The sequence below is a fragment of the Ambystoma mexicanum genome, chromosome 5p, assembly GCF_040938575.1.
Source record: "Ambystoma mexicanum isolate Mex_15411 chromosome 5p, UKY_AmexF1_1, whole genome shotgun sequence".
Classification (NCBI taxonomy): Eukaryota; Metazoa; Chordata; class Amphibia; order Caudata; family Ambystomatidae; genus Ambystoma; species Ambystoma mexicanum.
Window position 1 is genome coordinate 319,049,067 of NC_090930.1, and position 13,103 is coordinate 319,062,169.

General features: G+C 44.3%; 1 protein-coding gene across 1 annotated transcript in view; it reads left to right on the forward strand.

Moving 5' to 3' along the window:
• The first annotated feature begins 208 nt into the window (after window positions 1–208).
• Window positions 209–13,103, forward strand: part of EOLA2 (endothelium and lymphocyte associated ASCH domain 2) — a 96,704-nt gene continuing 83,809 nt past the window's right edge. Inside the window, exon 1 of the mRNA XM_069612757.1 lies at window positions 209–359. The gene's annotated coding sequence lies outside the window, so the exon portion shown is untranslated. The remainder of the gene's footprint in view (window positions 360–13,103) is intronic.

Consider the following 13,103-nt stretch of genomic DNA (forward strand, 5'->3'; position numbering starts at 1 on the left):
GTGTAATTCTCACTTTAGAAAACTCTTCGCTCACACACAATAAAACTGAAGCGTGTTGCGTATTTTTGAGTCCTACTTTTATCTAATGACTGGAAGCGTTTCGCTTCCTTCGGGTACCAACCAAAGATGGCCGACGTTCACTTCCTGTGAGAAATGTGTTCAAGTCAATGGTGCTTTATTGTCATGGCTTCTTTACATGCACCGCCAAAGCTACGTAGAGCCTTATGCTTCCTCCTCCACATCTGTGCAGTTCCAGCAAGTGACCGCTTACAGCGTTGTGTTCTGTGTTCAGCTTCCTAGATGGGCAACAGCCCCTTAAAGTACACGAGCACGTTCTCGGGACTATAGCAGAGTTACAGGTATTGTGTGGCAGAATCTTAAACTGCGCTTTGATTACTTCACAGTTTTTCGTGTGTTTACATTTTTGTCACCAGGCTGCCATGTGCTCAATACGCTTTAATTGATTTTCATTCTGCTCGATTCCACAAGCAGCCTCAGTGCTGTCAGCATTGAAACCACGGGATCCAGTCCAGATTTGCGCTTATTTTGACATACAAGATCTTCATTTTATTTGCATCACTCAGCTGAAGTGTGTCCTACCATGTACTTTTGAGTTAACTTTTAATAGGCTTAGAGTTGAGAATGCGTGTTCACTATTAGTGACTTTCTAGACAAATTGAAACGTCAGTAATTAATACATCTGGATGAGGCAAACAATCCGGATTTGCAATTAATCCAATTGTAAATATGTGGATATCTGGCACCCCAGTACATGATTTATTTCGAGAAAATAACATTATTTCAAATACAGTCCCACCAATAACATTTGCTCCTGAAATCGCTTGTGTTCTTTTTTTGAGATGAGACAGATCTTCTGTGTACTTAAAGGATACAAAATCTACAGAATGTATTTATCGGGTCACAGAAGGTCGAATTTCTGTGACTGGCCGAAGCGGACCCCTGTAAAGCCACTGTATGCCGACGAAAAGGCTTGCTTTGCATCTAAGAGGATCATCACTTTAGTATCGTGATGACATTTGTTTCTCAGCCAGCCCTGCTGGGGTTTCATGACACGTATTATGCTCGGGGCGTTGGGGTTTTATTTGTCGGCCAAACCATCCAGTCGTGGGTCAGTTGACAGCTATGCCACTGCAGCACATCAATTGAACGGCACTGCTCCGACTCCTCTATCCCCATCGTTTGCCTGCCCATAGGGGAGGAAGTCAAAAGATCTGAAATGCATCCCTTGCCACACCATCAGCAGAGCAGCATGCTTCCATAAATATGCACAATTACCCAGAAATTATTGCAGCCAAGTTACTACATGTGAGTGAGACGCCAAGCTATACATACACTCATGAGCACAGTGGCACGTACTAGTGACCTGCCATTGTGTTACTCCAGTGTCGTGTAAGTGCTTGAGCTTAGCCAAAAAAGCTGAAGTCCCATGACGTCGAGCACTGCTCGATGCTAACCTTTTACCCTTTATAGAATGTTGGCAAGCAACCTCTTTTGAGGATTCTGGCTGTGAGAAAAGTCTTGCAAAGCCGGGAAGTTCCCAGCTGCCATTTTTCTTCTTGCAAAGCATTGCCGGAATTGTACAGGTTTTGGCTACACTGCGAGTTGTGGGGGGTGCTACTGTCATCCATAGGATAAAAAGTGTACTGCACCAGGAACACATGGACCAGCGATGAGAGCATTCACTACTTTACAGCACAATGGGTGACCTTTCCTTCCTCTACCAGCCAATGGGGGTCCTGGAGTAATGTAAGAGGGCAGCAGGTGTACACAGTTGGGAGCTATGCAACGTTGTGCATGCAAGACTTTCAGGGCTGAAGCTACAGGGGAGTTGACATATGGGAAAAGGTGGGGGCACAATGACTAAGGCCTCGTAGTTTTCATTTGAGCTTTGTTGAACTAGACGATGGAACAAATGTCCTTGCTACTTCAGGGATTTTCAATGCATGTCTGCTGCTTCGTGTACGTCCTTCACCTTGTGGTTACTTGCTTTATCAGTGGTTGTGAAATAGTTACTGACACTTAGAAGATCAGCTCCCTTTGCAGCAGTGCTTACCATGCCAAAAAATGAAATCCACCAACTGCAGCTGTGCCACAAGTAGCCACTGCACAACAAGAAGACGTCCAGGGCCATCCTTTGGGCCATCCGTTGGAACTCTGCTTTGTGCATGTTCCATAGGCTATGTGAGTAGTAGTGCAATTTCATCACATATTACTGCAACTCTCAGTTGCTGCTTCTGTCGTCTGTCTGCTATATATCATGACTTTTCGAGGAGGCACCAAGCAAATTGGTCACATTGCATCACTGAGTGGGGTGCTTTCCGTGGTGTACCTAGTTGAGCTCAACATGACCACGGTGGTGATGGCATGTGCCGTGGCAGGTGATCCCGATTCAGAGCAGTTAATGAGGGACTTGTTTTCGACCTTGTGTAGCTATTCACGGGCAGTTGGATTTAAAGGTAACATTGAGTACCTGCTTGCTGTCTTCCTTATGGGCCCAAGTTCCAAAGTAAAAGTGACTGTTTTTCATAAACATGTCTTGCAGGAGTAGTACTTGCACCAAGCATCACAAAAAGGAGACATTGCTCAAATGTATACGGATGTTTTGCTGCAGCATTTTCAACATTAATTGGAGATAGAATGTTGGCAGCCTGAAGTACACCAGCCAGGCGAAACTTTTCCCAGGATAACCATTAATGTCAAATTTGAAGGCATTGTGGCCAGTACACAACTGTCACCTTTTATAATCGTAGTGAGCATTGCCGGCAGTGCCTACAAGGAGTGCAATTTATGGAATGCCCTTCTCTGTGACCTGGCCATCTTGAATAGAGAACAGGTAATTAGTAAGAACAGATAGCAGACCATCCGACCCACACTCAATGCCTATCATTTTACCCTTTGGCAGGGATAGCGACCCATTAGACTATTGGTACAGCAAGCAGTCCGTCTGGGCAGCAGTACGTGTGTGTGTTGCTGTGGAATTGCTAATCTGCCACCCCCTACCCATGTGTAGTATGAGAGTTTTTAGTTTGGCCAGGGCTATTTTCTCCAACCACAGAAAAACCTGACGGTGCTCCATTGTTGAACAATTGACATTTATAAAAATGAATTGTCCCTTCTTTCTGGAAGACTATGGAATGCCATTTACCCATAGCCAACACACCACGTTGGAGGATGATTTGTTACATGTCAGACATGGAAAAGTATAGCTGGGTTGTTTTAAGGTACATGTGTTTGGAAAATAAGATTGCTATAGTAATGACTGAGGCCTTGACCAGTTTCTTACACGTGCCGTTTGCTTAAGTAATGTTTTGTAAATACTTGCTTGGCTAATAATAATTGCACCACATGTTAAAAGAGCTCCTGTTCTTCCGTAGGGTGTATCGCTTAACGTTCTGTTTTTTTCACAGCCACCCATTAAAGAGTGAGGCGTTTTCACAGGGTACACCCATCCATATGTTCTCAAGCTCTCCCACAGAGAATTTCCTAAAGTTCTACAGCTCTCCAACAAGGCTGCTGCAGCTCTCTCACATACTGCTGCCAATCTTGCAGGTGGAGAGTGTGGGGCCTTTCACTCCAAGACAGCCTCATTCCTTTCACCACTACTCAACACCCTACAGGAGGGAAGGGGTGGACTTCCAAGTGCCCTCTCAAGTTTCCATCACTCCAATGCAGTCCAGCTCCCCCGACTAGCAAATTGGCTGCAATAGGCAGCGGGTGCTAACGTGCTTCTTGATGTGGTTGAGGCGGTCCTACTCAAAGACGGGCCCTGCCGCTGGTTCACCACCTTTACATCTTGTTGGGATGGCACTGGCAACTGGGACCTTCCAATGGCACCAACTGTGCATGGACTGGTACAGGAATATTGGCCCCATGACCCTAGGAAGTGTGGGGGTTTTGGCCAGCCCCATGCCCCTGGAAAGTGCTAGGACCCTCTCCCTCCTCCTCACCACTGCTGAATGGGGGAACGCTGACAGCCACGTAACTAACAGCCTCTGCAAAAGCAGAGGTCTTGTTTACCAGGTAGACCTATCTCTGCATAGTGAATGTGGTCCGTGAGTGCGAGGCAGAGTGCAGTCCACTGCGAGCAACAGTGAGCAGTTTGAACTGCTATGAGAAGGGACTTACTGGTAAGTCTTGCTTCCAATTGTTAATATGTCTACAATTTATGACTGGCAGAGCAAAATGTTGGGCGCCTCTTTGAAACCCACTGCGATGCCTCCTATAGCAGAGGTTCCAGAGAGAGACCAGTAAGGCTCTCATTCCCCTTACGCATGCTCTGCCGCTTATGCCTCCACTCCAAAGTAGAATTTTATGGATGGGAAAGATGGACAATCTAACCAGGGGAATTCAAAATAACATGTTTTATGGCAGTAAAACCACTGTTGCCTCATCAATTCCAGTCAACCCGATCCTTGAAATACAGGCACAGGAGTGCTAGCTAGACCAATCGCCTAAATTAACTTTAAACTCAGCGGAAAACATATGTTATTCAGCTAATTCATCGTCCTTTCGCTGTTCTCTCCTATCCCCAAACCGAGCAGAATTCCCCCGTTAAGTGGTACAACAATGACCGCTTTGAACTACGTATTGAACTTGCTGGTATGGCTATATGAAAATATAAACTCCAGCTTAAATGAACAAACATTGATGATTGCTCAAAAACGTTCTAAAATGTCCTAATAAGAAGCCTATGTAACAGCTCTTCAGAAAGAAGATATGAGTGTTATTTTCAACAGATATGAGCTCAGAATGATTTTGATGCAGACACAATGCCGAACGCTAACTCAGTGCCACAAAAGCAGAAAACGAATTGCAGCTCCTTAAACTTGATTTCTGATGGCCAGATTACCAACACATCTGTTCATATAATCTTGCAAGACCAGTCTCCTAGGACAGAGTTGGCTTCGACAGATATTTTGAATGAATCCATTTTTTATCAAAGAAAGAAAAAAAAAAAAGAAAAATGCTGCAGGCCAAGAAATCCAAAAATAAGAAACTAGTTGGGAACAACAACAACTGGATCTCGAAAACTGCTACGTAACCTAAAGCTCCCTTCTGAAGAGGCAGCTTGCCCATCTGATAATAAAGCAAAAATTCAAAAGAAAAATAAATGAGGAAATCAGTACTGTAGACGACAAAGTTTGCAGGAGCTTATTCAGCAAAAGGATGTTATTCTGATCAATGAGATGGCGGAATCAAATGAACCCATGCAAGATGAAATATCGGACCTCTTACTTAATATCTCTATATATTCCATTGACGATCCATTCAAATCTCCAATCTGTGCTTGCAAGTTTATACCCTCTGTGAATCTCTGCCTTAACGCCAGTAAGACAGATGTTTCTCATTGGGACCCATGCTCCCGCTTTTCCTCTCACTCTGGCCGCCCTCCTTGGGCCATCTCCCTCACCCTCTTGTGAGGCAAAAAAACTTGGGGTCATCTTCGACTCCACTCCCTCCTTCTCTCCACAAATCACAGACCTTGCTAGGAAGGCCCATTTCCAGCTGTTCCTCCTCAGATGTGTGCTCCCTTTTCTCACCTTCCCCCAGATGCTCACTGTCTCCAGGGCCCTGGTTCTCTATAGGTTGGACTACTGCAACAGCCTCTTTCTCAGTCTGCCCATCTCTACTCTTTGCCCTCTTCACCTCATCCAGAACAGGACCGCAAGACTTATCCTTGGCCTGAAGTCCAGGGACTGCATCTCTCCTCCCTGAAATCCCTCTACTGGCTCCCTGTGGCTGCAAGAATCATGTGTAAGACCCTCTGCATTGTCCACAAATCTTACTGGGGCTGTGGCCCTCACTACCTTCAACTCTCCCTTTCTAAGTACCTTCCTCCTAGAGCCCTTTGCTTGTCTACTTCTGACTCTGCTGGTGAGACGCTTCTCCAAGCAGAGAATGGGCGTAGCTCTCTTTCCTCTGCAGGTGCCTCCCTCTTGAATTGCTTCTCTGCCTCTCTTCGTCTTGAGCCAGATCTCCTTAAGTTACGTAAACTCTCCAAGGCCTCCATTTTCTCCTCTTCTTTCTCGCTCCCTCGCCCCTGCTAACCTTCCCTTGCTCCTACTCTGTCTGCTGACTGGCTGCACAGTGTCCTCTGAGTCGTACAGGACACCCCCGACCCCTCCAACCACTCCACCTGCACTTGCCGTCTTGCCCAACTTGCACTGCTGCCTGGCTAACCTTGTACTACTGGGCTGGGATTGCCCCCTGTAGTCCCAACCTTCCTTGCACCTAACTTAGGACCCTGCTGCTCTGGGTACAATTCTCCCTGCACTTTTTGTTGCGCACTTGCACAATCTCAATGACGTGAGGCATAGTGAGATTGCTATCTTGTCCTCCCTTTGTTCCCCCTCCCTTGCCTTGTTGCACCTTGAAACACTTGTATATAGGCGCATGATTAATAATCCATCAATCAATCAAGAATCAAAAAATGTGGTCTAGGGAGAAAAGTCAAAGGATAAATCCAATGATTGTAACTGAGGAAACATATGAGATGCTAAACACAGATATAATGAATATTATTTGTTAATTACGTTGGAAGAATGAAGGCATGTTCTCGTGCTTAAATCCAATTTACCACAGATATTGCCATTAGTTTCTCAAGCAACCCAATGTGATCAAGAGAAATCATGAAATCGAAAGACTTCCATTAATTAAGGATCGCATAATTCTTAATTGATCAAATGTATTGTCATTGTTGAATTCTATTGACTGCTTGAAAGGCATCAACTCTAATGATATTGAACAAGTCAAATTTATAAACACTCAGACATTAGACTGTGCAGTATCACATATTGGTTCCAATTGAATAACCAAATGAATAACCTGGATGCTTTTGGAAGCTGCTAAAAAAGGAGCTACTTAGGAGTGCCTTGAAACACCATTTGCTGTATAGGTGCTTTATAAATACCCAATAAATAAATATTCTAATTACAGTCTCTAACGATGATGCCTCCAAAAGAAAAGTTCAGCTGAGAGAGGAAGTTCTTCGATCTGAATATGAACTTGAAAGCTGGTCATGGTTGACTAGAGCACTACAAACAAAATCCATGGCAAATGATTAGCTAACTCATTCTACCTCTGTATGCACGTTGTGTTTATTGTCCTGGAACATCAGAGGTTTCTTTTATTTATTCCAGGAGAGACATTTTAATATGTTCTCTGATATATTTGCCTTACAAGAAATGTGGCTGTTAGAAATGCTGCTTCTTGATGGGCAGTCTTTATTTCCCAACCCTGCGACCAAGTGGCCCATGGGGTATCCTTCTGCAGGTTTAACGGTGGGCCTTTCAAATGGATTGAACATTTCCGCCATTAGCACACTGGGCGGGGGAGCCAGCCAATCAGGTGGCTAGGAACACAGGCTGACACTACCAGAGAAAGGCCATGTTCCAAGCCGCCTGATGGTTGGCTCCCCACCCCGCAAACCACTGCAGCTCCTTTCCCTGTGTGGCTGCCATGCAAATGGAAGAGGGGCTCTGTATGGATCCCCGCTTTCCAATTTCCTGGCGGCCATGTTGGTATAGTATTTTCTCTCCTAGAATGGGACGCCATGAGGCGTTCCATTCACATTGAGAAAATACTTTTTTTGTTTTGTTTAAACCGGTCAGCAGCCGTGTAGCGCACTACACGGGTGCTAATGGCAATATGCACGTCGGTGGGTCGGCCCACCATATGGGTAACGGCCTGCCACCCTCGTTAAGGCCCCCTCGCTTCGCTCGGACCCTTAACTTGGGCAGCAGGCTGTTACCCTCAGGGTGGGCTCGCCACCTCTGGGCATATCGGCTCAATATTTGGAACCATAGGAATCTCTTTATTCAAGCTTTATTGAAACACTTGTGTACGAGAAATAAAATATCATATCATATCAAGCTATAGTATTCTTTGTCCCATGTAAGTTCTATTGTAATATGCAACATTCCCTAATTATAAATATATACTGGAATCCAGTTGGAATTTCACAGGAGGTTAAATGTTATGTTATGTTATGAGGAGGTTATGTTAAATGTTACAGAAGATACACTTGATAGTTTCAAATTGTTCGTAGATCAAATTGCTTTATATGTGGAGATCTCAATACCTCTCGTATGTCTACTAATTCCGCTGTGTTAAAACTTACCAAAACTAAAAGAGCAGCTAGAAAAAGGGTATAGCGTGGGTTTCCCTTATGCAGATCTGGGACTTCCTCCAGCGTAATGGGAATATCAATGGTGATATACCTGTGAGGCATACGTGGGCTTGAGGGAAACAGAAGGCAACTATAGATTATATCTTTGTAACTGAAGAGATTCCCCAACAATGTACGTCTCTTGAGATCAAGGACAATAATTGTAGTGATCATTTACTGCTCTTACTATACTGGGAAATTAATTGACAACAACTTGCGAGGTTCATTTATCCATCACAACTTATGACAAACAACGAATGTAATAGATTCTCGTGGAATGAAAGAAATATTGGTCAGATTTAACAACTAGGTGGAAATAGGCATAAAAAATTTAAATCTTGACATATACCCAAAAAAGAAAGCAAAACGTGTCTTTGATAAAGTTTGAAAAAGGGAAATGAAACACAGACTACCCCTGCCTCCTGTGTGTTTATTAATCTCTTGGCCCCACGTTTTCTGACATATATTTGTCATTTTCTCATTACTCTAAACCGCCAAACTCAGAATTCCTACTCATATATCAAATATAAATGATTTATTTTATCACATTGATTTAACATTTTATACAGAAAACACCACATTAATAACATGACTAAAAATCTTGATTTCAAGGGTTATCTTTAGCCAAAATTCATCTTCATCTAATCACACTTTCGCAATAATTTGTGCAAAATTGTTGAAATGCAAACAGGTTGTTCCTCAAATTAATATAGCTGTGGGATGTAATGTCAACACGTTTCGGCCTATGTACGTAGAATAAACCCCATTTTAGAAAAGGTTTTTCCGGAGGCCTTCATCAGGACAGATGATTAGCTTCAAGTCGCTAAAGGATTTTCTAACCCTTATTTCTTCCTAATCTTATTCTAGTAGATGGGTAACAGGGACAACTTTTTTGTGGGTTCCTTTAACTTGAGCCATGGATTATCTGACATTTGCACTGTGACATCACGCGCTCAACAGCGCAATGTAATCGACGCCTCGCCTCCCGGACTTTCTGCAGAGACGCGAGCCGTCGATTACATTGCGCTCTTGAGCGCGTGATGTCACAACGCTCACAGTTTCCATGGCAACTATACAAACAAGGCATCTGCTGTTCGCATGAGAGGTCCCCTCACTTGCGAGCAGCCCAATGCTACAGTAGGTGAGCACCACTTACCGTCAGATCATCATCATGCACTTTGCTGATATCTACAGACAAGTTTTACCTATAGACTCGATCCGGCATTTCGCAGTAATTGTGGACCACATACAACAGAACCCAGGTAAGCGCCTCTCCATTCTTCCCATGTCACTGCATTCTCCATTAAACACACTGCAGCCGCCCCAACCATTTCGTTTACAGGTACCAAGATTCATCAGCTAAGGTACTTTGACTATCAGACTTAAACCTATATGCACGTTACTTACCGAATCACTAATGCTGTCCATATCTTTTTTTCTTTGCATTGTTTCCCTCCTTTTTTTACTTTTTACTTTACAATTACCTAAATTGCGGTACGTATACATATTTATTTTTCTTTCTTTGAATACTGCCTCAATATTATATGTATTGCGTATATCAGTATGTATATTTATGTGCTGTGATTCCAAAGAGCGCAGCCCTGGCTAATGAGCGAACGCTGCTGAGAATGCTTTTTGCCTTCCTGAACTATGATTAAAAAACTATTTTGGCATTTTATTTAAAGCATTCATGTAATGTTTTCAAAAATTAACCAATTAATGGAAAATATATCTGATGAACATTGCAGCTTCACTCCAAGAGCACTCTGTGAGCGTCTGGTTTACTGAGTGGTTTCACTCCGTTTTCCGTTCATGTGTCTTTCGATCCCTGTATAATACCAGACAGCTCCTTTAACAAACTCTAATTCACATCATTGGAATTTCCAAAGACTTTGAGTCTAATAACTACTTCTATTCATGCCCATCTATTTCACATAAATATTCACCACTGTATCATAACAAACTCTCAACATCGTCGCACAATACTGGTGAGAGAGATTATGCACTGTATTGCATACAGTGGCCTTCCTATTATACTGTATTATTTTAAAGCAGTTATAGCAGGTTAACCACATTGACTGGTGGGTACTGTATAGGCGAGGTGTAAATAGTTAAAGTATTGAACTACTAACCACACATTGTCATTCCTCATCATTAGTGAATGCATTTTCTGCAGCCGATGTAAAGAGAGTAGAAGTAGATGATGTTGGCTTTATACAGGGAGTGGGGGCAATATATGGATAGATTTAAAAACTACGAGGAGAACATTAGAAAGGGAACAATTATACTTTGACAGCCATCCAATATGGTGGCCATGGTAAGATCAAAGGAGGCTGTAGAGAGTTTGAGCAGCAAGGTTTAGTACCTTTTTGAGAGGCTTAAGGGAGTAGTGGGGAAGGCTCAGGTGGAGAGTAGAGCAATAGTCCAGAACAGTATGTGAAACTGAGGTTTTAGAAGAATGACGGATCGAGAGGAGAGGGATTTTCTGTATCTTGAGGAAGTATTTTGGGGTTGTTTGTCTGATAATTGTTTGCAGCAAACTGTTGAAAATAAATCTGCAACCCTGTGGTGTCAGATCGTCCCTCTAATGCAGGTCAGATCCGACGCTGCAGGGTCCCTTTTTTCCCTTATTTGTTTTTTTTTTTTTGGTCCCCCACCTCCCATGTTGAGGAAGAGGGGGACACCCCCGCATCTCCCAAGGCCAAAAATACCAAACATTGGGAGCGTGGGACACCCCCGCAACCCCTGCTCCACATGTTCGATATGTTTTATAATCGATCAAATGGTACTGGATGAATTCGGTCAAATGTACCATTCGATTACGATCGATAAACGATCAAATAAGCTAATACCGAGGAGGTTAACCCTGGTAGCCTGGTCTGAGGATGTGATGAATTATTAAACCTTGGATTTGCCTGCTTGGGGGATTACGTGAGGAGATCCTAGGCAAGGCAAAGCATATAGATGACAAGAGGATGGGCAGGGCACTTTATGCAAGGAGGGATATTTCTCTGGTTTTGGGGGAATTCAGCATAAACTGCCAGGTGCCATACAGTTGTGGATGGTCAAGAGACACTTGGATATAGGGGGTGATATTTCAGGGGGGAAAGGTGAAAGAATAGTTTTTTTATGTTTTGGTAGAATGTAAACTAAATCACACATTTTATTTTGTAATTCCTTTATTTTTATTTTCATTACCCATTTGTTTTTAGGACCTAGGTAAATGATGAGTTGTGGTTAGGCATATAGAAAGGGGGAATTAGGGTGAGGGAGATTTGGGCAGAGCCGCCTCCCCCAAATGCTTTTGGTGGTAATTAAATTGGTAAAACAATGCAGTATAAAAGAATTAGGCCAGTTTAAATTCAGTCACATCAATAGAACCAGAAGATGTGGGTGTCATTAGCAAATGGGTGGCAGGAGGAGCCGAAAGAGATGCGTTTTTCTAATGAGGAGGCATAAATGATGAAGAGGAGCAAACCAAGAACCGGTGCTTAAGGAACTCCCACTGGCAGGGTGGTGAGTGAGGGCCAGTGTGATGCTCGAAATGCCTTATGGAGTGACAGGGCCTCCTGTCCTTGTCCTACCACTTCTCTGTGTGTGATTTCTGAGTTTTCTGCCACTGAGGTCCCTTCTGGACCTCTGGAAGTGGAGCTCTTCATTCTTCCCTTTAGGTGAACATCATCCATGGGATACCCCTATGGCACCCAGGGGTGGGGGTACACCCTTGTACCCCTTATGTGTGTTTTTGGGCACCTGTGTGTTGCCCACAGAGCGGGGTATGGGCTCCTGGCAACTACATGCTGACTTGACAGTGGCTCTGAGTATCCTCTATTTTGGGATACCCAGGCTCTGCGATAGGAATCAGTGGATTCCTGACGGAAGGCAAGAGGGCCCCTGTGGCCTCTTAGTTTCTATTGCCTTTTACCTTGTTTCCCAAAGTCCTGGGAAGCCTTGATCCTGTCCCTTCCTCCTGAACGGCTGTTGGGTGGAAACACCATAAATGGCTCTGGGGCTACCTCCTGTCAGACTGGCTGGAGCCTTCACAGGTGTTGTGGGTACACCCTAAGGGTCGGACCTGTGTGAATGGAATCTTAAGTGAACTCGCATTCTCTGTTGCTGGTGTCTGGTTTCTGTTTGTGTGACACAATGAATGAGCCAGCCCTGCCTGAAACTGACATGAATGCAGTGTAGTGCTGAAAGGCTGGGTACTTTCCCCAATCCACATCTTTTGTTATGAGTGTCTGGGGGGAGTAAAAGGCCTGAATGCCTGTGAGCCTGATGGCTGCCTGCCTGAATGAATGATTGTCTGACTGAGTCTGGCTCAGACAGAGTGAATGAGGGACAGATGTGTATATCTGGGGACCTCGCACCTATCAATTTGTTCAGTTGCTGAAGTCGAAGTTTAGCAAGAAGAAGCTGCTCCTTGAAACCCAGCTGGAAGAGAAGTCTGCTGCTGCATTTCTTCAACAATCCTGAAAGCTGTCAGTTTCCCAAGGACTGATCCATAGAGGACCTGCAAAGGAGACATCTCCCTGAGCTACGAGGGACCATCGTGCAAAGCTGCTACTCTTCATTGAAGTATCCTGAAAGCTAGTCCTGTGTGCCTGCCGTCCGGAGAAGGGGTCTTCAAAGTCCAGAAGAGGAGTGTTGGACATCTCAAGCCAGAGAAGTCCATTGGTGTCGCCCAGGATCCAAAGGTGCATTTCGTGACCGCTGGTAGCCGTTGCTGTCTACCGCTCAGAAGAGGGGGTACCCTGGCATAGTGCTGCTGGACACCCAGAGCTGAGAAAGTTCCAAACTGCCTAAGAACATTTGAAAGGACATCCTTGCAGCCATCACGGACCACTTTTTCGCACCGGAGAGAGCCCAGAGTCGTTGGGTGCCATGGAAGGTCCGCCAGTGGGTTTCCTGCCAC